Source organism: Lepus europaeus, chromosome 8, assembly GCF_033115175.1.
Source record: "Lepus europaeus isolate LE1 chromosome 8, mLepTim1.pri, whole genome shotgun sequence".
Classification (NCBI taxonomy): Eukaryota; Metazoa; Chordata; class Mammalia; order Lagomorpha; family Leporidae; genus Lepus; species Lepus europaeus.
Window position 1 is genome coordinate 73,645,180 of NC_084834.1, and position 26,871 is coordinate 73,672,050.

General features: G+C 36.0%; 1 non-coding gene across 1 annotated transcript; it reads left to right on the plus strand.

Moving 5' to 3' along the window:
- The first annotated feature begins 7,610 nt into the window (after positions 1 to 7,610).
- On the plus strand, positions 7,611 to 7,716 carry LOC133766094 (U6 spliceosomal RNA). The gene has a single exon (XR_009866651.1). It is a non-coding gene; the product is annotated as a U6 spliceosomal RNA (small nuclear RNA).
- Positions 7,717 to 26,871: the final 19,155 nt, after the last annotated feature.

Here is a 26,871-nt window from a genome sequence, read left to right on the forward strand (position 1 = left end):
AAAGAAAATCCTAGAAAATTTCCCTGATGAACACGGATGCAAATTTCTTCAATAAAACAATCCAAAAAATGAACTTACAAATACATTAAAATGTCATTCATGATGATCACATAGGTTTTATCACTAGGATGTAAATATGTTTCAATACTCACAAATCAAAATCAGTAAATATTGGCTTGAATGTTTGGTCTAGAATTTAAGGCTTCCATTTCCTTTACTTTAGTGCCTGGGTGCCATAATCCCCTTGAGTCCCTCACTCCACCTTCCTGCTGATGAAGTCTCTCAGAGAGAGCAGTGATGACTCAAGTTATTGATCCCTGTCACCCACGTGAGAGACCTTGGGTTCCTCATTCCCAGCTCCAGCTTTAACCCACCCTTAGCCTGGCAGATACTTAATGAGCTAACTAATGGGAAGGGAGCCATCTCTCTCTCTCTTCCTCTCATTCTCTCGCCCCCCCCTTCTCCCTCTCTCTCCTTCTCAAATAAATAATTAGTTAATTAATTACTTATTTTTTAAAAATAGGTAAATGATATATATCACATTAGCAAAATGATTGGGGCTGGTATTGCAATGCAGCAAGTAAAGCTATAGCTTGGGAAAACTACACCCCTGTCTTTGCTCCTCATCTAGATTCCCACCACTGCATCCCCCTGGAGATAGTGTTGTTGACTCACATAGTTGGGTCCCTGCCATCCACACGGAGGACTGGGATGGCATTCTTGGCCCCTGGCTTTGGTCTGGCCCACTCATGGCTTTTGTGGAAACTTGAGGACTGAACAAGTTCTCTCTCTCTCTCTCTCTCTACCTTACAAATAAAATAAAATTTTAAAACCCAGAAAAACAAAAAATACTTACCTTTTCCCTTGTGATAAATGTATAGAAAATTCAGTCCCAAAGGGACAAATATCATATGTTCTCCCTGATCGTTGACAACTAACCAACCACAAAAAAGGAAACCTGTTGAAGTGAAAGGGACACCATGAGAAACAGTGAATTGATCAGCCCTTGTCCTGACTGTTGATGTAGAATTTAATACTTTATCCCTTTTAGTATTGTTTTTTTGTTCAACTTAATACTATTGGTTGAACTCTGTGATTAACACACATTTATTCTTAGGTGTTGAAATTTAACTGAAAAGTGATCCCTGTTAAATATAAGAGTGGGAATGAGAGAAGGAAGAGATGTACAATTTGGGACATGCTCAATCGGACTTGCCCCAAATGGTGGAGTTAGAAATGTGCCAGGGGATTCCAATACAATCCCATCAAGCTGGCATGTATCAATGCCATCTCACTAGTCCAAGTGATCAATTTCAGTTTACAATTGATCACACTGATAGGTCTAAGAGTCAAAGGGATCACGCAAACAAGACTAGTGTCTGCTAATACTAACTGATAGAATCAAAAAGGGAGAGAACGATGCATCATGGGAAGCGGGATACACAGCAGACTGATAGAATGGCAGATGTCCTAAACAGCACTCTGGCCTCAGAATTAGCCCTCAAGGCATTCAGATCTGGCTGAAGAGCCCACGAGAGTATTTTAGGCATGGAAAGACAAGACACCATGGAAAAGAAAACAAACAAACAAACAAAAAAAACGAACCAACAACCTAAATGAAAGATCTCTGTGAGTGAGATCCCAGCAGAAAGAACAGGCCTTCAAAGAAGGAGGTACCTTTCTCTAAAAGAGGAGAGAACTTCCACTTTGACTATGACCTTGTCTAAATAAGACTGGAGTTAGCATACTCAAAAGGCTTCCATAGCCTTGGAAACTCATGACTAGAGCCTAGGGAGATTACTTACGCCACAAACAAGAGTGTCAATTTGTTAAATCAACAACAGGAGTAACTGTGTACTTACTCCTCATGTAGGATCTCTGTCCCTAATGTGTTGTACAATGTGAAGTAATGCTATAACTAGTACTCAAACAGTATGTTACACTTTATGTTTCTGTGTGGGTGCAAACTGATGAAATCTTTACTTAATATATACTAAATTGATCTTCTGTATATAAAGATAATTGAAAATAATCTTAATGTTGTGGGTGGGACGGAAGTTATGGAGGGGAGAAAGCCATTGTAATCCATAAACTGTACTTTGGAAAATTATATTTAATAAATAAAAGTTTAAAAAAAGAAAATTCATTACTTAGATGCCTGGTTTTAGTGACAAAATCTGAAAATCACAGAAAGAAAAGTTGGCCTCCAGTTGACCCTATCAGCTCATCCTGGTGAAGAAAGTCTGCAGTACTAAGCATCAGGGTTGTAGGAGTAAGGAACATGTAGCACTGTGGTGGTGTTTAATGGTGATGTTAGATATATAAAACGAAAATCTGCATGCTTTCCACTTATTGATGCTCTGGTGATACTGTGAAGTCTGACACTTACGCAACAGGGACCAGTTGTCAGCAGGATTCAGGGATTCCAATGGGAAATACTGGTCAATTTCTATAAAAATGACATAGTGACATCCCCTATAGCTTTATACTTGTTTAAGAATATACATAGCTTCTGAGGTTGCATGAATACTTTTAAATAAACATATTATGACATCTTAAAATATATTTATTATAGAGAAAATTAGGCAAGAAGCGGTGAATAGAATAGAATTTGGGTGAAAGTTAATGCAACAGTACCACTAATTTAAGAGGTCTAAAAATTGGCTATTAGCAAGTTTGAATTGCTATCTTATTTAATTCTTATATCATACTTCCAGGAGTGATATGAATATGATAAGTTAGTTTCTGAGTAAAAACAGCAGTTGGATAAAGACATAATTGGGTATAAATCTAATTACTATATACCAAATCTTTTGTTTAAATACAGTTGGCCTTGGGGTGGATATTGTGGTACAATAGTTAAGTTACAACTTGGGATGCTCTCATCCTATATTAGGTGGAATAATCCCTGGTTCTGGTTCAAGTCCCAGATCCTCTGCTTCTGATGTAGCTTCTTGTTAATGTGCATCTTGTGAAACAGCTGGTGATGTCTCAACTTCTTGGGTCTCCAACACCCATATAGGAGACTCAGATGGAGTGTTGGGGCCCTGACTTCGCCCTGGCACAACTCTGTATGTTGTAAGTATTTGGATAGTGCATTAGTGGATGGGAAAATTCTCTCTCTCTATGTATGCGCCTTTACAAATAAAATAAAATATAAAAATAAATAAATAAAACAAAAAATAGAAACACAGTTGATCAATACCAGGTGTGGGGTGTGAAACCCTCACACAGTTAAAAGTCAGAGTATAAGTTTTGACTCTCTCCACAATAACATAGCTGCCCTTGTTGGTGTTGGGGCAGAGTGCAAACATGCCGCATCCCCCACAGCCCTGGCAGTCTTAAAAGACTGTGGGTTACTGGTGCAGAAGAACCCCCAAGCACAGGTTGACAATTTTTTAAGTCCAGTCTTAGGATTGCTCCTGAACAGCTGTTTTCATCATGAATTAAACTTTAGACAATAGAATGATATTCAGAGAGCCAAGGATTTAGGAAAAACTGATTGCTTTTTGAGTTCACTTTTTAAATTTTTAAATCGGCTCACTAGGCTAATCCTACGCCTACGGCGCCAGCATTCCGGGTTCTAGTCGCAGTTGGGTCACCGGATTCTGTCTCAGTTGCTCCTCTTTCGGTCCAACTCTCTGCTGTGGCCCTGGAAGGCAGTGGAGGATGGCTCAAATCCTTGGTCCCTGCACCGGCATGGGAGACCAGGAAGAAGCACCTGGCTCCTGGCTTCGGATCAGCACAGCACCAATCATAGCGGTCATTTGGGGGCTGAACCAACGGAAGGAAGACCTTTCACTCTGTCTCTGTCTCTAACTCTGCCTGTCAAATCAATCAATCAATCAATCAATAAAATTTAAATAACAAAATAAACAAGTTTTTAAAAAATCTTTAAAATTAAGTACAGTTAATAGCAGAGTGGCTATAATAACTGTGCTATAAAATGGCTAACAAAGAGACAATGAACAGTAACACAGGCACCACAAAAAAAAAAAAAAACAGTGGATTGGCATTCATAAAGATCATAGAAAAAGAACAAGGATTTGAATGATTAGTTATGTCTTACTGGATATTTAATTTTTAATGAAAAAATACTTATTTGTTCTTAAGTTAGAACTCTTTGAAATATTTATCTGAAAACCAGAGTCACAGAGAGGAAGAGTGAGATCTTCCGTTGGATGGTTTATTTCCCAAATGGCTATAAGAGTCAGGACTGGTCAAGGTTGAAGCCAGGAGCCAGACCATCCTGGTCTCTCATGTGGGTGGTAGAGGGCCAAGTCTATGTCTATTTATGCAATAGAAAATTCATATTCATAAATATGTTTACCTGGATACATGAAGAAAATTGCTCATAGCATATATTCTTTTTATGTATTTATATAATGAAAACAAATTTCATATATGCACTTTTAAGCATGTAATGTTACATCCCACCCCCTCTCCCTCCTCCTTCCTTTCTTTTTTTCATTTTAATAACATATATTCTTAGTATTCTTAAACTGAGTTGTTTAAAAATAAACTTCAGGCAAGAATTATGTAAAATGTACCTAAAAGAAAACTAGCTAATATTTATATATATATTAAATTGAATATAGAAAATTATGAAAATTGTTAAGACTAAAACACTAGGTTTTATAGTGATGTATTTATTTGAAAGGCAAAGTGACACAGAGAGAGACAGAGTGAGAAAGAGAGCTCTTCTATCTTCTGGCTCACTCTCAAATTGCCACAATGGCTGGGGTTGTGTCTGATGGAACAAGGACATAAGCCTCAGCCATTTTAGGTTCTTGTTACCCTTGCCTTCTTTCAAGAGACCAGTTCAGTCCCACACTCTGAATTGTTCATCATCCCACCCCCTGCATTGTTCTCCATGTTTGAAAGCCTACAAAAAACTGAAGAACTTGTATGGAGATGCTCACCTCTGCCTACTGCCCCTCCCCAACCCTTAGCACACCTTAAGGTATACAAGGCCCAGCTCCCTGACAGAATGGGCCCTCTGCCATGTGTGCAGTCTGTGTGCATGCTGGCGGTTGGTCACCCACTTCTGTGAATTTATGCAGGGAATAAATGTGATTTTGCATCCTGTCTCTGCTCGGTTTCTACGGCCCTTTTCCTTACAGTCAGTCCAAAGCCTAGAACCTGGAACTCCATCCAGGTATCCATGTGGGTAGTAGGGACCCAAGCATTTGGGCCATCTTCCACTGGCTTTCCAGACATATTAGCAAGGAGATGTATTAGAAATGAAACTCCTTTTGACTCTTAGACCTATCAGAATGATCACTTGTGAACTGAAATTGATCACTTGGACTAGTGAGATAGCATTGTTACATGCCATCTTGATGGGATTTAATTGGGATCCCCTGGCACATTTCTAACTCTACCATTTGGGGCAAGTCAGCTTGAGCATGTCCTAAATTGTACATCTCCTCCCTCTCTTATTCCCACTCTTATATTTAACAGAGAGAAGAGCCCATGAGAGTATTTTAGGCATGGAAAACCAAGACACTCTGGAAAAAAAAAAAAAAACACCTAAATGAAAGATCTCTGTGAGATCCCAGTAGCAGCTCATAACAAGAGCCTAGGAAGATTACTGACGCCATAAACAAGAGTGTCAATTTGTTAAGTCAACAACAGGAGTAACTGTGCACTTACTCCTCATGTAGGATCTCTGTCCCTAATGTGTTGTTCAGTGTGAATTAATGCTATAACTTGTACTCAAACAGTATTTTATACTTTATGTTCTGTGTGGGTGCAAACTGTTGAAATCTTTACTTAATATATACTAAATTGATCTTCTGTATATAAAGATAATTGAAAATGAATCTTGATGTGAATTGGTTGAGAGAGGGAGTGGGAAAGGGGAGGGTTGCGGATGGGTGGGGAGTTATGGGGGGGGGGAAGCCACTGTAATCCATAAGCTGTACTTTTGAAATTTATATTTGCTAAATAAAAGTTAAAAAAAAAGAAAGAAATGAAACTCCTGGGATTTGAACCAGTGCCCATGAGGTTGCCAGCATTGGAAGTAATGAGTAAACCTACTACATCATAATGCCAGCCCCCTTAAAAATGATTTAAATGAATAAATTCAAGAAATCATCATTTTAAAGATAATTCTTTGTAAAAACATTTAATTTCAACTGTTTTATATGTATATGAAACTCAAACCTCTGTTATTTAACAAATGTAAATAAGTAAGAAAGAAAGAAAAGTAATAGAGAATTTTAAGTCCCAGCTGCTCCACTTCCGATCCAGCTCTCTGCTATGGCCTGGGCCTCTGCACCCCCGTAGGAGAACTGGAAGAAGCTCCTGGTTTCTGGCTTCATATGGATCGGTGCAGCTCCAGCCATTGCAGTCAATTGGGGAGTGAACCAGCAGAAGGGGGACCCCTCTCTCTCTCTCTCTCTCTCTGCCTCTCCTTCTCTCTGTGTGTAACTCTGACTTTCAAATAAATAAATAAGTCAATCTTTAAATATATATATGTATGTGTGTGTGTGTGTGTGTGTGTATAAAATAAGGTCAAGAAAACAGATTCTTATTAAACACTCAGCATTGTCTTCCTTTTGTGCATAAGATATTTGTATTTGACTCTGGTTCTGATGATTTCCCAAGATAAAAGTTACTTGAATTGAAACTCAGACTCAAGTTGGATGTTCAACTCATCACAAAACGAGGAGGGAAAACAATGTGATGCCAGCTGTCATGTAAATTTGCAAGGTAACTTCAAACAGTTGAAACAATTTGGAATAAAAAGAAGTATATTTTAGTTGAAGAAGTTAGAAAGCTGTGCATATTTTTTCATAATGCACATTTCCAGGAAATTTTAAAAGACTTCTCATGCATTCTCAAAGGTTCAAGGAAGCTCAACTATCCCAGGTCATTTTAAAGCCGTTCTGTGCTGTGAATGCCTTTTGAAGCACCCTAGAGACGATTAGGCAAGTCCTGTACAAACAGGTTTTGAAATGGTCAACACGGGGCCAATGCCATGAGTATGTCGGAAAACAAAGAACAACGCTTGAAAATAAAATGAAATGACAGCCAGGAAAATCAGATATGTTAAAACCACATTTAGCAGAATTAATGGACATGGTTTACAAGAAAAAAAACCTATGCTAACTACATAGAAAAGTTAAAAGCTTGAAATTTCTGAAAGAAATGATTGAAAGTTTTGAAAAAGAATGAGTTAATATATCTGAAAAATAAAAACTCATTACCAGAAATGTAAAACAACACAAATTTAAAATTAAATCCATAGAGGGAGTTTGGGCTTTACAATGGCAATATCTCTCCCTTAAACCATATTTATTCCATTAAAAAGTTTATAAAGATATCTGAAGAATCTGAAAATTTAAGCAGATGATTTGTGAACGAGTGAAAGCAGCTCTCCCACAGGTGACTTATCTATGTTCTGGTTCTATTTTTTTGTGTCTGTGTTCTTTTCTGTTTGTTTTGTTTTGTTTTTTGGTGACTTAATTTCAGTCTTGGGCTCCATACACAATATTGTTGGGGGTTAAAGTGTGACTTTCTGCCATGTGTATGGCCAGAAACAAATACACAAAACAAAACAACAGTGACACATGTTGCAAAAAGAACAACAAAACTGAAATGGAGTGCTCGCTTCGGCAGCACATATACTAAAATTGGAACGATACAGAGAAGATTAGCATGGCCCCTGCGCAAGGATGACACGCAGTATTAGACTTTTGCTGTGTTGTCTACCACCTGGAATTGAACTGCTTGGTGGAACATTTGCTTTCACTGTTTGTGCAATATGCATTTATTTCTTATATGAATGCTTTAAAGTCAATTGAGATTAGATCTTGTAAGTCCTATTTTCTGCCTTAATTGGTCACTTTTTGTTTTTTTTTTTTTTATTATTGTAGTGTAAGATGTTAGATTCCGTAATCGTCACATTCATTTTAGCAGGTACTGAGTGATGCTGTATATATAAATAAGTGTATTTTGGCCGGCGCCGCGGCTCACTAGGCTAATCCTCCGCCTTGCGGCGCCAGCACACCGGGTTCTAGTCCCGGTCAGAGCACCGATCCTGTCCCGGTTGCCCCTCTTCCAGGCCAGCTCTCTGCTGTGGCCAGGGAGTGCAGTGGAGGATGGCCCAGGTCCTTGGGCCCTGCACCCCATGGGAGACCAGGATAGGCACCTGGCTCCTGCCATCAGATCAGCACGGTGTGCTGGCCGCAGCGCGCCTACCGCGGCGGCCATTGGAGGGTGAACCAACGGCAAAAGGAAGACCTTTCTCTCTGTCTCTCTCTCTCTCTCTCACTGTCCACTCTGCCTGACAAAAATAAAATAAATAAATAAATAAATAAGTGTATTTTGATTTTTAGAACATTACATGGCATGCTTGACTATTTTCTTATTTCAAATGTCTATTGATGCAAAGTAGGCTACTCCATCATAGTGTTAAAAAACAAACTTTGATTACAATGTGATATAAAGACTTTAAAAGTTACACATTATGTGGAGTCCTATCTTTACAAAACGTTTCTACTGTAAAGTTCTTTTAGTTTTATTGTTTTTATTTGATAATATTCAACCATAATTAAAGTTGCATAAGATAAATGCTTCACATTTCACATGACTATATTTGAGTGCTGTCTAAAACTGTTGTGCTAGCCAAAGTAATGCTATGAAATTATTTGCAGATTTAACCCGTGAGTTAATGTTAAATGCACTGTTATTGCCATGTGAAGAGGCATCGACTTTGATACCACCATCATGTTCAGACCATTTTATACATTTCAGTGACCTTTTTTAAGGGAAAAAAATGTACACAGTGAAGATGGGTTTTATTTGGACAAATAGCTTTTATATTTTCATTAAACCATGCAAAAAGTAAAAAAAAAAAAAATTTAAATGGATACAGACTTCCAGGAGGTTGACCAGGGAAGCCAAGAGGGGGAAAAGCCAGGAAAATAGAGTTCTAGTTCTATATAAGAACTTTGGCATGTCACAGCCTAAACCCCAACCATGCTCATGTGGCACATAACAAAATTGACTTTCCAAAGCCCTCAAGGATTGAACCCATACCTGAATCATCTATGCTAGTTTCTACCTCATTTCTCATCTTTGCATGTCCAATAAAATGAAAGCAACATAAGGAAAGCCATAACTGGATTGTTGCTGGTAACATTATTTGTAGTTTATATGTAAGTTGTTTACCTTTACAAGATACTGCACACATAGTTTCCCAAAGTTGTTGACAGGATACTATTCTTGCCACTCCTGCCTAAAGAATGTGACTTGTGATTCAGCTATACTTGGTATGCATTCTCTTAGTTTTGTTTCAAAACATAATTTTGCCTTTATTTTTGATTGCATAAGAGTCTAGTTTGAGGTTTTTCTTTCAACACTTTAAAAATGTCACAGCACTTTCTTATACTTCATAATTCTCAGCTATATTCCTTTCTACATAATTCTTTTCCATCTTCCACATATCCAGATGTAAACTTCAATAACAGGCCGGCGCCATGACTCAACAGGCTAATCTTCCGCCTTGCGGCGCCTGCACACCTGGTTCTAGTCCCTGTCGGGGCACCAGATTCTGTCCCAGTTGCCCCTCTTCCAGTCCAGCTCTCTGCTGTGGCCCAGGAGTGCAGTGGAGGATGGCCCAAGTGTTTGGACCCTGAACCCACATGGGAGACCAGGAGAAGCAGCTGGCTCCTGGCTTCAGATTAGCGCAATGTGCCGGTGCAGCGCCCCGGCCGCGGCGTCCATTGGGGGGTGAACCAACAGCAAAGGAAGACCTTTCTCTCTGTCTCTCTCTCTCACTGTTCACTCTGCCTGTAAAAAAAAAAAAAAACCACTTCAATGCTAGTTTGATCTTATCATAAGAGGTAACTTTTTCATTCTGTGTCAATGGGGTTCAGAAATTTCACTGAGAGCTTTCCTGGAACAGATCAGTGAAATCTTGCAATTACATTGTTCTCAACACAGAACAATGTGCCCTCTCTCTATAACTACTGTGTTCTTTCCTATACACATAATCATGGCTTCAAATACTCTACAATTCTAACCTATTTACATAGTCTAGTCTTCCTAAGAGGTTATGGTAAGGAAGGTGGACATTTGAGTCAGCTTTTAGATTATCAACCTTATAAAGTTCCTTTCTTTTTTTATTTTTTATTTATTTATTTTAACAGGCAGAGTTAGACAGTGAGAGAGAAAGAGAGACAGAGAGAAAGGTCTTCCTCCCTTTGGTTCACCCCCCAAAATGACCGCCACGGCCAGCGCGCTGCGCTAATCCGAAGGCAGGAACCAGGTGCTTCCTCCTGGTCTCCCACGTGGGTGCAGGGCCCAAGGACTTGGGCCATCCTCCACTGCACTCCTGGGCCCCAGCAGAGAGCTGGACTGGAAGAGGAGCAACCGGGACAGAATCCAGCGCCCCAACTGGGACTAGAACCTGGGATGTCACCGTTGTAGGCGGAGGATTAGCCAAGTGAGCCACGGTGCTGACCTGAAATTCATTTCTAATATGTTAATTTTTCAAAGCTGACATGCAGCTGTTTCTGAATTTATGGCTGACACTGATTTTGACACTGTAGACAATGTTGCTAATATTACTTCTGCATTCTTTAATAAAGCAACCATTTCTTCTATATAAATATCCTCTATTATGGTTATAATGGTTTACGTAATGTAGACATTTATCCTTGAGAAAAATATATAGTTATATTAATGCCAACCATAAGCGTTTGCAGAATTAATTGTACAAGCTGTGTGTATATATGTATTTGTAGTAAACAGTTTCAGCTTCACTCAACATTCTCGCCAAGACCCATTGGTCTGACTGTGCATGTACCTAGTTTATCAGAGCTCTCTACTTAGGCATTTTATCCATTACCTGGATAATGGACAAGAATCTGCATCTAGATTCCTGCTGCCAACAACAACACATGCTAAACATAAATCTTCACCAGGCTTATTTACATCAAATTACAATCACCATATAATGGATTTCTCTAGTATAACTGAGTTGTTTTCATAAATCATAAAGAATGATGTTGGCAATACGTGGAAAAGAAAATAACTGGAAAAATTACAAATATTTAAGTAATTTGAGTAACTATCAAAATGTGACACATACAAATGTGCCAATCTACTGCACATTAACACTATAACACCAAGAGTGCATCATTGTTTCAGGATCACTCATTTGTGTTGTTGAATTACTGATTCACAGGAAAATGCATAAAATTGAATATTTTTCCATTAGATTATGATAAGCTTTCACCTTGGGAAAACAAGAAAACAAATAAGCATCAGTTTCCTCAGAGTCAAGTCTAAAACAGAATAAATACTTTTGCTGTTGATAGTCAACCTTTGCAATTTCCTGTTTATATTACATGTTCACTAAACCAACGTCTCCATTTTATGATAGTTTCCAAAGTTCTAGTATTTTTCAGATAAAATAACCACCAGTGTTTCATTCTTTAGAACTTCTCAATTATCTTTAATCTTTAATAATTATTTTTAATTTGTAATTATTAACAATTTTAACAGTCATATAAAATTGAATTATTTATGAGTACTGTGTGATGCTTCACCACATGTATACATTGTGTAATGCCCAATGAGGGTGAATATACTTATCTATTTAATATTTAACATTTTAAAATAGTGAAATCATCCAAAATTCTACCTTCTATTTTTTTAAAGGAGGAACATGTAGTACATAATCATTATCTATGGTCATTTAACAGTGAAAGAGTTACCCAGAACTTCTTACTATTTTGATTTAATTCTTCAATCTTTAAAATATGTTTGTATACTTCTAGACAAAGTGGTAGAAGGTTCATTGCTTATTTAAATGCTCAGTTTTAAATGAAAGTATAAAAATGAATTCAGTAAACATAAAGTTGATTATAATTACTTGAAACTAATTTTTCAAAGACTTAAGTGGCATGTATTTTTTTAATGCCAAATGGATATAATCAACACTTTTTGTTTAGGGGATGAAAAAAATATTATTGAGGAACAACACAATCTGAATGATTACAAAATGGCATGATCCATATAAATCAGAAGGGAGGAGTGACATATTATTGTTCACACTGACTAAATTAATAACAATTATTTAGTTAGCTGTTACTAACGTAACATGAGATGTAGTGATAGGATGCTCAATGTTAAGAAAGAGCATAATCAGCATGATTTGAATTAAAATTCACTATAAATTAGCATTTTGTTACATGTTGGGCATAATACCCAGACAAAATATTTTCCATGTTTATTGCAACACTTACCAATATTTTTCTATAGACAAGAATGTAAACTGCAAAAAAAAAAACAGTTTGCATGAGAAACAAGAATGCATTCAGAATCAGCAATAGTTAATAGATGTAAAATTTCAAATTTGATTATTTCTCTTTAATATGTCTGTGTCTTCTCGGGTTTTTGAATGGCTTCCAAGCTAGCTCCCACTTTATAAAATCAAAATTTCTGATTATATTGGAGAGATGATAAACAAATTGGATTTCTGTGAAAACATGTTGATAAATCAATTCATTTGATGACATTTCAGCGTCAAAGAGTCAAATTAGGATTACTGGGTTACAATTATATCAATGATGCAAAGAGCTCACAGCGTGAAGAGCAATACTGTGTCCTCACATAATGAACATCTAGAAACATATTACTATAGCTATTACTAATAAGGAGGAGAAAATATAATTTTCACTTGAAAAGAACTCTACCTTTTGCAGAGTATTCTCAAATGCATGATGTATCACATTGAACCATGTAGTAAGGTATTATTTTATATTTATATACAGCAAATGGATATAGAGATATTTGGATCTGCGACTAGAAAAAATTAATTTTATATGTTTGGTGCAACTTATTGAATTAGATTTAAAGTTATGCTCTGTTTTAATATTGTGAAGCCACATTTGTTAATTTTGACAACATAAGTAGGAAAAAAGCAAGCATTTTAGGCAAAAAGTATATAACATTATTTTGCTAACTTGTCCCAACTTTTTAAATAAGGGTGATCATCTAAGTCAAAATTTAAAGTAGAATTTGTACTGATTTTTACTAAGGTGTGTGACTTTAAATAATTTCAGTATCTTGTTGGCTGGGCTTGGGATTTTTTTTTTTTATTAGTGGATATTTTCTTTTGAAAAATGAATAGTCCAGAGAAATGTAAAATGAAAAACTAAATTCTTAGGAAAATGAAATTGGTAACCTCAAAAATGGAATAATGAAATCTGCATTAAAACTAGACTTCTTGTGTTCAAAATTTAGAATTGAGCTGGCGCTGTAGCATGGTAGGCTAAGCCTCAATCTGCAGTGCCAACATCCCATGTGGGCTCCAGTTCGTGTCCCAGCTGCTTTGCTTCCAATACAGCTCTATCTTTCTAGCCTGGAAAAGCATGAAAAATGGCCCACATGCTTGGGCACCTGCACCCATGTAGGAGACCCAGAAGCTTCTGGCTCCTGGCTTCAGATGGCCACAGCTCCAGCCAATACTGCCATTTGGGGAGTGAACCAATGGATGGAAGACCTTTCTCTCTGTCTCTCCCTCTCATTGTCTGTAGCTCTCCCCCTCAAATAAATAAATAAAATCTTTAAAAAATTAAAACAATAAAAAAGTTGAGAAATGGTTGAGAAACTACAAAGTAATTATATTAAAGTAGAAGACTGAATATATCATATCAATGACTGCAACAATTTTATCTGATACTCAAGGAAGCTTCTTAGGAGTGGGGTGGGTTTCTTTTTGATCGTAGCATTTGGACAGTGATGAAACATGAATAATTTATTCTAGCTTCAATTGATATCATGATTGAGGTATTCAAACACTTCTATATAAAAAGCACTGTTCTTAAGATAAATTATATCCAATTCTGTACTATTTAGTCACTCTTTCAGTAAGCCTCATTAACTACTGATAGATTCTGTCAACACATTAATTTATTATCATGATATTCATATTCAAAAGTTGGCTTCCATAAGCTTATACAATTTGTATTTTTTCTAATAATATACTAGGAAAGTATTAGAGTAAGTATGGAATTAAGACAAACACACTGTTCTATTTACCATTATAAAAATTTAAATTACATAATATTATCACATATGTTTCCTTTGACATATTTTCAACAGTAAAATTTGTGTTTGTCATGCTATCCTCTCATTCCAAAAAAGCATCCTTACCTGGGCTTGTGTTCCTAAGCATTTAGTCTATGTATCACTAACATTCTTCAATTTGAAGATTTCTTTATTTATTTGCTATTTATTTATTTGAAAGGCAGAGGGTGAGGGAGACAGAGAGAGACCGGGGGTGGGGGGTGAGAGACACTTTTCAGTTCACTGTCGAAAAGGCCAGGAGCCAAGAGCTCTCCATCTGGGTTTCCCATGTGGATGGGCAGTGATCCAAGTACTAATGGCATCATTTACTGCTTTCCCTGGTGCACTGACAGAGAGCTGGATCCGAAACAACATATTCAGGTCTCAAATTGGCACACTAATATGGGAGGCTGGCATCGCAAACGGCAGTTTAACTTACTGCACTACAAGCCTACTTTCTAAAATTAGATAGTTCAATTTGTACACCACATTTGAAATTTCAGTTTTGCTAAGATAATAATTTGACCAATTTAATAATATGCTGCTGACAATAAAATAATCGTGATTAACTGTTTTTCTTTTCCTTAGTTTCAGATCAGTGCTCCAAGGTTTATCTGTATGGTATAGCTGTGGTGACATTTATGATTCTATTGTGCTTTTTCTCTTTTTCTATTAGCCCTGAAAATTGGAACCATGTCTGATATTACTCTTATTCTATAATATTGACAAGTTTCATAAAACATTATTAACTTGGATTTTTTTAGAACTTTATTCAGGCATAGGTCTGTTGATAGGTAATTTAAATACTACAAATTTGTCAATTAATTTATTTTAAATTCCTAGCTAAAAGAGTTTTGATAAATGCATTCATGTAATTATGACTGAAATCAAGTTTTAGAACATTTCCATCACCCAATAAAATACCTGTGCTCATTTGCAGTCTTTCTTTGGGCAGTGACTAACCTCCTTTTGATCACTATTATCTTGTATCTTCTAGAATTTCATCTATCTATCTATCTATCTATCTATCTATATGTGTGTATGTATATATGTGTGTGTATGTATAAAGAAAGAGGATTTTACAAAAGGCCATTTAATCTCATATCCAGAATGAATAGTTTTGCAATTCATACATATTTTGAATGCATCAGACATCAGCTCACTGTTATTCCTGAATAGTGTTTCTTTCATAAACAACATTTTGCTTATTAGTGGTCATTGGAATAACCATTGGTTGACTTAGGTGAATAAGGCTGTATGAGCATTTGAATTTAAGTTTTCATGTGGGATGCATGTCTTTATTCTTTTTGGAAAGGCACCTATTCAAACCTTCTCTTCCCTGCCAGACTTAAAACCAATTGAATTATAGAGTGAGTCAGAAGATAAAAATGAAAGTGCGACCTTCATTACTACAAAAGCTTTTTGGAGAATGAACTAGGACTGTGTAATGTGGGGCATTCCAATATTCACTCAAGGATTATGCACACTTGTCCTTTTTGTCATAGGCTATTTTAGATTACAGTAGGTTATCCTGTGGGTAGAACCTGTTCAGTGACTTTTATCAGACGCAGGACAGAAAGGACTATGTAATATAAAATGTATTCCATGTTGAAACCAAGGTAAAAAGCAAGTTCCTCAAAAATGCTGTAATTATTTGTTATTCTAATCCATTTCACTAAATAATGAATAGCTGTAACAACCAGATTGTGTTTCTGATAGAAGAGGAGCTTCATAGGATATGAGGTTGTCCTGTTCCCACCTACATTAACCTTTCTCCATGTAGCAATAATTGCTTCGCTGAAAATTTTCATACACCCATTATATGTTGATGCTCCAGAGGCTCTGAAATAGCCAAAATTTTCATTTTCAAGTAAACTACAAGCCTGATCTTAGAGTAGTTTCAAAGAAGAAACTTCCATCATCTATCCTATTTCCAAGCACTAATTAGTTCTTTCTTTTTCTAGCAATCTCAGTAGTAGCCCCAGAAGCAATTAGGTTAAAAGGCAAGGCACTCTACAAACAAAATATTCATAATAATATTCTCCAAATATGTACATAAAATCTTTTGTAACAAAAAATTTAAGTAAAGATCTAAGATGGCTGAATAGTGAGATGACAAACTAACTTCAGTCACAGAAGGACACGAGAAAATAAAAGGAGGACCATGTTTCACAAGGACTGTTTGTCAGAAAGTATGGATGGAGAAATGACAGAACAGAATAGAAACTCCATGGGATAACAGAGAAAGAAAACAGACTTGCTGCTGCATGATGAGCAAAAGCAGAGAATTTACTACCATCAGACAAGTTTTGCAAGAAATTCTGAAGGGAGTCCTACAGCAGAAGTAAACATCATGACGACACCTAACATGAGGGAATTCACTAATAGAGCAAATGTAATTAGTAAACAATCAACCAAAAACAGGTGTCAGTTCCTATCTACAAATACTACCTTGAATATAAATAGCCAAAATCCCCCAGTAAAATTACAGTTGGATGAATGGATAAAAAAAAAAAGCCCCCACTACATGCTGCCTACAAAATACTCATTTTAAATTAAGATACATATAGGCTGAAAGTGAAGGGCTGGAAAAAGATATATTAGACAAATGGAAAACAAAAATGAGCAGAAGTAGCTATACTCATGTCACATAAAACAGACTTTAAATCAAAAACTATAACAAAGAAAAAGGACATTATATATTGATAAAATGATTAATATGGCAGAGATATAATAATCATAAATAAATATACACCTAACAGAATACCATCCAAATATATACAGTAAATGCTATTAGACCTAAGCAAAAAGCTAGACTCTATTACAATAATAGTGGTGGACTTCAACACCCCATTGTTATTGGTGGACAGACCATGCAGATAGAAAATCAACAAAGATATATTGGAGTTCAACTATTCTGTTGAGAAAATGAGGAAATGGACCTAACAGACATTTACAGTGAATTTAACCCAATAGCTACAGATTACACATTCTTCTCATAAGGATATGGAGCATTTTATAGGATAAACCATGCCTAAGGCCACAAATCAAGTGTCAGTAAATTTAAAAAGATTGAAATAATACCATGTGGTTTCTCAGACCACAAAAGAATAAAACTAGAAATTAAAAAAAGCAATATAACATTCAGAAATAGAAATTAAACACATGGTATTGAATGACCAATGGGCCTGAAGAAATTAAAAAGAAAATCAAATACTTTCTTGAAATAAATGAAAATTAAGTCACTACATATAAAAATCTGTGGGATACAACAAAAGCAGTAGTAAGAGCAAAGTTGATTGCATTAACTGCTTATATTAAAAAAAAGAAAGTTTTAAATTAAATGCTCTAATGATACATCTTGAAGACTTGGGAAAATAAGAACAAACCAAATACAAAATGAACCTGAGGTGAGAAGTAATAATGATCAGAGGAAAAATAAATAAAACTGAGGCTGAAAAAGATAGAAAAGTTCAACAAAATAATAAGCTGTTGTGTGACACAAGCAATATTAATAAACCTTTAGCCAGAATAGTGAAGAAAAAAAGAGAATAAAAACTCAAATAAATTAAGTTAGAGATGAAAAAGGCAACATTACAACTTACAGCACTGAAATACAAAGAATCATAAGAAACCACTATGAAAAGTTACATGGAAACAAACTAGAAAGTCTCAAAGAAATGGATAAATTCCTGGATATACATAGCCTAATAAGATAAAATAAAAAATGTATAGAAAATCTAAACAAATTCATAACAAGCAATGATATAGTAACAGTAATTAAAAATCTACCATCAAAAAATAATCCAGAACCTCATGAATTTATTCTAAATTTTATGAAGTATTTAAAGAGAAACTAATTCCAACATTTTCCAAACTATTCCAAAGTGATTAACTGACAGAAATCTATCAATTTTTTATGAGACTAGTGTCATTCTTATACAAAAGGTAAACAATGGCACAACATACATAAAAAATACAGACCTGTGTCCTTGATGATGAACATACATACAAAATTTCTCAACAAAATACAAACATATTGAATCCAGCATGACATCAAAAAGATCACATGTCATACCCAATCAATTTATCCCAGAAATGCAAGGGTGGCTCAGCATTTGCGTATCAATCAATGTCATGAGCTGCATCAACCTACTGAAGAAAAAAAAAAACAAAAACCTAAATATCTTAGTAAACGCAAAGAAAACATCTGATAAGATTGATCATCCTTCATGATTAAAAGCCCTCCAAAATTAGGTACAGAAGGAACATACCTCAAAATTATAAAACTATATGTGATAAACCAATAGACAATGCAACACTGAAAGAGGGAATAGCTGAAAGCGTTAACCCACAGACCCCAAAAAAGACGAGGATATCTACTTTCATCACTCTTATTCAATATAGTACTGAAAGTTTAGCTCTTAATCATGGAGGAGAAAAACCTTTTAGCATCAAAACTGGAAAGGAGGAAGTGAAAATATCCATGTTTGCAGATGACATGATACCGTACATGGAAAAACCTAAACACTCCACTAAAAAACTGTTAGAAGCAATTCAGTAAAGTGGCAGTTTTCAAAATAAACATACAAAATAGTAGCTTTTCTAAACACTAATAATGAACTCATTGACAGAGAAATCAAGGAAGAAATCCATTCACAATAGCCACAAAAAAACAGCAGATATTTATGCATAAATTTAACCAGAGAAATGAAAGATCTCTACAATGAAAATCATCAAACATTGATGAAAGAAATCATTAAGGATATAAAAAAGAAAATATTCCTTGCTCATGGGTCGAAAGAATTAATATCATTAAAATGTCTATACTGCCTAAATCATTCTACAGATACAATACAGTCCGTACCAAAATCCCAATGACATTCTTTACAGAACTAGATAAACAATTGTTAAAATCAACTGGACTCCCAAAATCTCAGAATAGCTAATGGGATCCTAAGCAAAAATAATAAAGCTGTAGTTATCACAACATCTGAATTCAAAGCATGCATTAAAGCTATAGTAATTAAAACATCTTGGTACTAGCATAAAAACTGTCACATAGACCAATGGCACAGAATAGATAGCCTATAAATTAACCCACATACATACAGCCAATTTATTCTTGACAAAAGCCCCCAGACCATACACAAGAGAAATAATAATCTCTTATATAAATAGTGCTAGCAAAACTGGATGTACATATATAGGTGAATGAAATTAGTTCCCTACCTCTCAGCATATATAAAGATAAACTCAAGAGGGATCAAACACCTAAATTTAAGACCTGAAATCTTGAAGTTGCTGGTCGAAAATATGAACAAAACACTACAAGATGTTGATGTAAATGATTTCTTGAATGAGACCCCAAAAGCACAGGCAATGGTGAAAAGCTAGACAAATAGAAGCTTCTACATATCAAAGGAAACAATCAGTAGAGTGAAATGATATCCAAAACAATGGTGAAAATATTGGCAAATTACCTGAAAAAGGATTAATATTCAGAATATATCAGTAACCCAGAAAACTCAGCATAAACAACCAATCCAGTTAAGAAATGGGCAGGGGACCTCAACAGACAGTTCTGAAAAAAAGTGTTACAAATGGCCAACAATTATGGAAAAAATTCTCCACACTAGCCATCAAGGAAATGCAAATCAAAAGCACAATGAGATAGCATTTCTCCCCTAACAAAATAACTATTTTCCAAAAGACAGAAAGGAGCAAATGCTGGCAAGGATTAAAAAATAGTGAAATCCCACCTTTTGCACTAAGATGGGTGCAATTGGAGACCATTATGCTTAGTGCAATAAGCCAGACACTAAAAGACAAATATCTTTTTTTTTTATGTGTAGCTAACATAATTTGTACAAAAACTGCTATGTGCATGAGTGAAATTGACATGTTGACATTTGATTTTTGTTTATAGTACTTGTCTATACTTCTGCAGATCAATGGTTTTTCTATCTTATAATTGTTGAATTCTTTTTCTAAGATTTATTTACTTATTTGAAAGTCAGAGCCACAGCAAGAGAGAAAAGGCAGGAATGGTGGGCCAGGAGAGGGAGAGCGAGATCTTGCGTCTACTGGTTCACTCCACCCACACAACTCACACAACCCACACAACCCCACAGTGCCTCTACAACCAGGCCTGAGCCAGGTGGATCCTAAGAACTTCTTTTGAGTCTCCCATGTGGGTACAGAGGCCCAAACACTTAGACCATCTTCTGCTGCTTTTTCTAGGCTGTTAGCAGGGAGCAGGATTGGAAGTTGAGCCGCCATGACAGCAACTATCACTCATATGGGATGCCAGCATTGCAGGTGGTGGCTTACCCTGCTACTTGATGATGCTGGCCCCTTGAATTCTTCATTTAGTGGATAATTAATTCTGTGACTATAAAGTACCTTGAAAGTATGCAGTATGGTATCGTAAAGATTAAAAAGAAAAACAAGAAAGAAAAGAAGGAAGAAGGGAGTTGGGACCTATCATTATGGGCTGAAATTGTACATATGAAAGACATGAAATCTGTTCTTCTATAAGAAAGTGAAAAATGTAAAACAAAGCCAGTTTTACTGGTATCTCACTTTTGTTTTAGAAAATGCAATTAATTTTCATAAAAATGTCTCGTTTATGTCAACATAAGGTGGAAAACATTTTGGAACACAACTGCTCACATATGTAGTTTAGTTTAATGTTGAAAAATATTGACTGTACAGGCCACACAAACATGTTTGAGTGTGTGTGTGTGTGTGTGCGAATGTGTGTGCTCAATAATTTTTAAGAAGATTAAATGGACCAGATCTATTTTTGGTATGGTTTGAATGTATCCCCTAGAATTTTATATTTTGAATTTTAACCCCCATTTTGAGGATTTAAGAGAGTGGAAACTTAACTAACTATAATGCCTGAAGATATAGTATTTAGGAAGTGATTAAGTTAGGTAAGATTATCAGAGTAGAGCTCTGAGAATTGATTTAATGATGGCTTTATGAGAGGAGGAGTTGATACCAGAAGATATACTCCTGCATGCTTGCATGCTTCCTCTCTCGTTGTGTGATGAACCTCTGCTGCTTTAGGACACTGCCAGGAAGAACATCACTAAATACAATCCCCTCCACCATGGGCCCTCAGAACAATGGGTCAGAATAAATTGCTTTCCTTTATAAAGTTATTCATCCTTAGATGTTTCAATACACTAACACAACATGGACTACCATCACTAGGGAACAAAAAAGTTGAGAAATACTGGACTAGTAAAAAATGTTATATATTGAGTGTTTATCCTATCAGTTAAGGTGTCCATGTCCTATATCAAAGTACCAAGTGTTATTTTGGCACTGGCTCCTGACCATTTTCCTGCCAGTACAAACCCTGGGAAACAGTGATGTTGACTCAAGTAATTAAGTTTCAGTCCCCATGTGGGACACCTGAATTGCATTCTGGCTCTTAAAAACTTGGATTTGGTGGGCATTTGGGGAGGAGTGTGAATCAATAGATGGTATCTCTCTCTCAAATCAATTACTAAGTTAAAAATTATTGGCCGGCGCCGCGGCTCACTAGGCTAATCCTCCACCTTGCGGCGCCGGCACACCGGGTTCTAGTCCCGGTCGGGGCACCGATCCTGTCCCGGTTGCCCCTCTTCCAGGCCAGCTCTCTGCTGTGGCCAGGGAGTGCAGTGGAGGATGGCCCAAGTCCTTGGGCCCTGCACCCCATGGGAGACCAGGAGAAGCACCTGGCTCCTGCCATCGGATCAGCGCGGTGCGCTGGCCGCAGCGCGCCTACTGCGGCGGCCATTGGAGGGTGAACCAACGGCAAAAGGAAGACCTTTCTCTCTGTCTCTCTCTCTCACTGTCCACTCTGCCTGTCAAAAAAAAAAAAAAAAAAAAAACAAAAAAAAAAAACAAAAAAAAATTATTAAAATGTGCAGATGAACAGACAAAAATGTGGTCCATATATGCAATTCTAGTACTATTTACATGAAATCCTATCATCTGTGACATAGATGAACCTTGAAGACATTACTTTAAATAAAATAAATCAGGCACAGATACAGCAAATGCCACACAACCTCATTCATATGTGGATTCTAAAAAAGTTGATCTCAAAAAATTGAAAGCAGAATAGTGGTTACCAGAGTAAGGGAGTGGAGGGTGGCAGGGAAATAGCAGGTCGAGTTTATATGTGTAGTTAGATAAGAGGAATACGTTCTTTTTATTGTACAAGAGGCTGATTATAGTAAACAATAATGCAATGAGCATCTCAACACAGCTAGAAGGATTTTGAATGTACTCACCATAAAAAGTGTTAGAAGTTGGAGGTCATGGAAATGCTAATTACCATGATTTGATCATTGTACAGTGTACTTATGAATCAAAACATTATTGTATATCATGAAAGTTTACAATTGCATGTGAAAATAAAAAAGAAGATTAACAAGAAAAATCATGTAGCTTCATGAAGCCTGTGTATCCTTACTAGATTCCACCTTTATTAAGCCACATGGTTTCACTGTGGTATTTTCTTTATTTTGCTTTCTTCTTTGTAAAGCTAATTTAAAATTTCAGCTATGCAAAAGAGTTCCAAGGGAAGTGTGATGGTCATGACTTAAGACTTAAACTCTGAACATCCTGCTTGTGATGACAGTTTGACAACAGAATTTGGTATTTATGTCCAGATATTATATGGGAGATGTGATTGAGGTTACCTGCTCTAGTTATTCATCTGCTCAATTAGAGTTGTTTTCTGATTCTGTTTTGTTTTCTAAAAATTATCGATTAGTGCATAGATAAAGCTAAATTACAATGATAAAGATAAACTTTGATTTTCATTATTACTCATATGAAAAATGTAATGCAACTATATAAATTAGTTCATTTTAGGGATGTATGTATTATGCACATGTGTGTGTAGATTTCTGCCACCTACTTCTACCTAAAGCTGTCATACAAAGGCCCAACATATTTTCTCCACCAGAAGTAGAATTATCAAAAAAGAAATTAGCAATAATGAACTAGGGCAGAGATAAAACTTGAGACTTCTATTTTTCTTCATTATTACCTCCGCTACAAGGAATATTTAGCTTCTGTTTATGAAAATTGAGGTACTCAAATACAGAAATTTGCAATGTTTATTTACATAAAAGAAAATCTGAGGCACCTCCAAGGAAATAATACAAAACATTTGGCATATTGAAAACCAATAAAATATGATCTTTAGAAACTAGAATTGTCACAAATTAGAAATCTTCAAATACAATTTTCACCAAATGTTTGTAAGTCCTCAAAATGATTTATTCTATTCAAACATGATCACACTGTATGTATCAACTGCTGATGAATGAGCCTGAGATGAAGAGAGAAAGGCCTTGACCCAGTAGACTGTTATTAATTAATTTGATTTGGTTAAACACTGTAAACTAAATTACCAGCAATAACAAATTGAGAGGAAGAAACAAGCAGATGGGAAGCCACCATATGCTCATGTCATGCTCTTAATTGAGAATAATTAAGCAATTATGAAATGGGAAGAAATGTTAATTCACATGTCTATGGCATTTGAAATGGCTGCTTCTAAAACTGTGTCACTTGTAGTAGATACTGTTCCACTTGACCCGTGAAATAAACAAGAGGTAATGGGGACAAAGGACAAAATTATTCCTGTATTTTTAATCTATCCTAGTGAGCTTGACTGTGCATATCAAACATTTTTTAAAATGAATATTCAATGGGCATATTTACTTACCTATTACTTTTTCTTATTATTGATCCCCAAAACAGGTTATAGCCATTGTCATGAGATATCAACTCTTTTAATTATTTTTATTTTAATGTATACAAATTTCATATATTTCATACATAAAGATTTGGGGACTTAGATAAGCCAGTCTCAAAAAGGCAAATACGATATGTTCCCTTTATCTTCTTTGTATTTGGAACCTATCAGCTCCTTTCTTCCAGTAATTTCTACAGTAATAATACATTATTGTGAATTATAGTCATCCTGATATACTGTGGAACATTAGAACTTATTTTTTTTTATATAGCAAATACCTATCTATTTATTCTTTTAAAATTCTATTTAAGGTATACAAATACCATGTATTTCATATATATATGGATTCAGGAAAATAGTGATAATTCCCACCCTACCCTCCCTCCTGCCCATGCTCCCACCCTTTTTCCTATCCCCACTCTTAGTTTTTATAAAGATCTTAAGTTTACCTTATACTCATAAGAACAACCCTACACTAAGTAAAGAGTTCAACAAATAGTAAGAGGAAAAAAAGGCTGTTCCTCAACAGTAGAGACAAGGGCTGTAAACAATCATCCAATCTCAAAATGCCAGTTTCACTCCTATACATTACCTTTTAGGTACTCTATTAGTTACTACAGAGCTGAGAAAACATTAGGTATTTTTCTTTTTGGGACTGGCTTATTTCACTAGGTATAACTGTTTCCAGTTTTTGTTACAAAAGACAAGATTTCATTGTTTTTTATCACTGACTAGTATTACATAATGTATATATGCCATAATTTCTTTATCCAGTCATCAGCTGATGGACATCTGTGTTGATTCTGTATCTTAGCTATTGTGAATTGAGCTGCAATAAGCATGGGGGTACAGATCACTCTTTAATATGATGATTTCATTTCATTTGGGTAATTCCCAGAAGAGGCATGGCTGGGTCATTGGGTCTTATAATAGATCTATATTCAGATTTCTGGGGTATCTCCATACTGTCTTCCACAATGGCTACACCAGTTTACATTCCCACCAACAGTGGATTATGGTACCTTTGTCCCCTACATCCTCAGCAGCTTCTGTAAAATAGCCATTCTAACGGGTGAGGTCAAACCTCATTGTAGTTTTGATTTGCATTTTCCTGATGGTTAATGATTCTGAGCATTTTTTTTCATATGTATGTTCGTTATTTGAATTTCCTGTTTGGAAATACCTGTTTATATCATTTTCCTATTTCTTAACTGGTTTGTTTGTTGTGAGTTTCTTAAACTCTTTATAGATTCTGGATATTAATCCTTTATCAGTTGCATAGTTTGCAAACATTTTTCCCATTCTGTCAGTATCCTCTACATTTTGCTAAGGATTTCTTTTGCAGTGTAGAAGCTTCTCAGTTTGATATAATCCCATTTATCAATTTTGGCTTTGATTGCCTGTGCTTCTGAGGTCTTCTCCAAGAAGTCTTTTCCTATGTCAATGTCTTGCAGAGCTTTGCCAATGTTGTCTAATAAGTTGATGATATTGATTCATAGATTTACCTGGATCCATACTGAGCAGATTTTTGTAAAAAATGTAAGGTACAGGCAGTTTACCTAGCACCATTTGTTGAAGAGACTGTCTGCTCCAGGGATTGCTTTTGGGTCCTTTGTCAAAGATAAATTTGTTGTAGATGTGTGGATTGGTTTCTGGAGTTTCTATTCTGTTCTACTGGTCTACACATTTTTTTGCCAGTTCTAGGAAAAATTTTGATTATAACTACCTTGTCATATGTCATGAAATCTGGTATCATGATGCATCTGCTTTTTTTTTTTTTTTTTTGGACAGGCTGAGTGGACAGTAAGAGAGAGAGACAGAGAGAAAGGTCTTCCTTTTTGCCGTTGGTTCACCCTCCAATGGCCACCGTGGCCAGCATGCTGAGGCCAGCCCACCGCGCTGATCTGAAGCCAGGAGCCAGGTGCTTCTCCTGGTCTCCCATGGGGTGCAGGGCCCAAGCACTTGGGCCATCCTCCACTGCACTCCCGGGCCACAGCAGAGAGAGGGCCTGGAAGAGGGGCAACCGGGATAGAATCCGGCGCCCCGACCGGGACTAGAACCTGGTGTGCCAGTGCCACAAGGCGGAGGATTAGCCCATTGAGCCGCGGCGCCGGCCCTGCCCTTATTTTTGTTGCATAATATTGCCTTAGGTATTCATATTCTGTTGTGTTTTCATATGAATTTTGACATATTTTTGCTAAATTGGAAAAGAATATCATTGTCATTTTGATTGGAATCACGTTGAATCTGTAAATTGCTTTTAGTAGTATGGACATTTTGATGATATTCATTATCCAACCTGCCTAAATGCCCTCATCCTCCATTCCCAGCCCTTAGTGATCCCTATTCTAAGTTCATATCTACTTTTCTTTAACTTACACTTATGAGAGAGAACATGTTTCATTCATTCTGTGTCTGGTTTATTTCAAATAATAAAACGTAATCATGTACATTGTTCAGCAAATGATAGATTCCATTCCATTTTATGGATGAATAACATTCCATCACATAAATATTTTCTTTACCCACTCATTCATTAATGGACACAAAGGTTTACTTCATATTCTTGGCCATAATGAATAATACTTCATCAAGTATAGGAGTGTATATATCTCTTTCATATGCTGATTTAATTTCCTCCTGATAGTACCCAGAAGAAATAGCATTGTGTTATATGGTAGATATACATTTTTGAGGAATCTCCATAGTGTTCTCCACAATGGCTGTTAATTTATATTCCCACAAACTTTGTAAAAGGATTTCTTTTCTTTCCATCACTTGCAGTATTTTTAAGTCTCTGTGTTTTTGATAACAGCCATTCTAAATAAATGCAATGATATCTTACTGTCATTTTGACTTGTGATTCCCTGATGGCCAGTGTATTTGTTGATCATTTTATGTCTTCTTTTGAGAAATGTCTGTTTAGGTCTTTTGCTCATTTATTAACTGAATTTTTTGGTTTCTACTGTTGATTTTTTGAGTTCCTTGTATGCTAGATATCAATTTTTGTC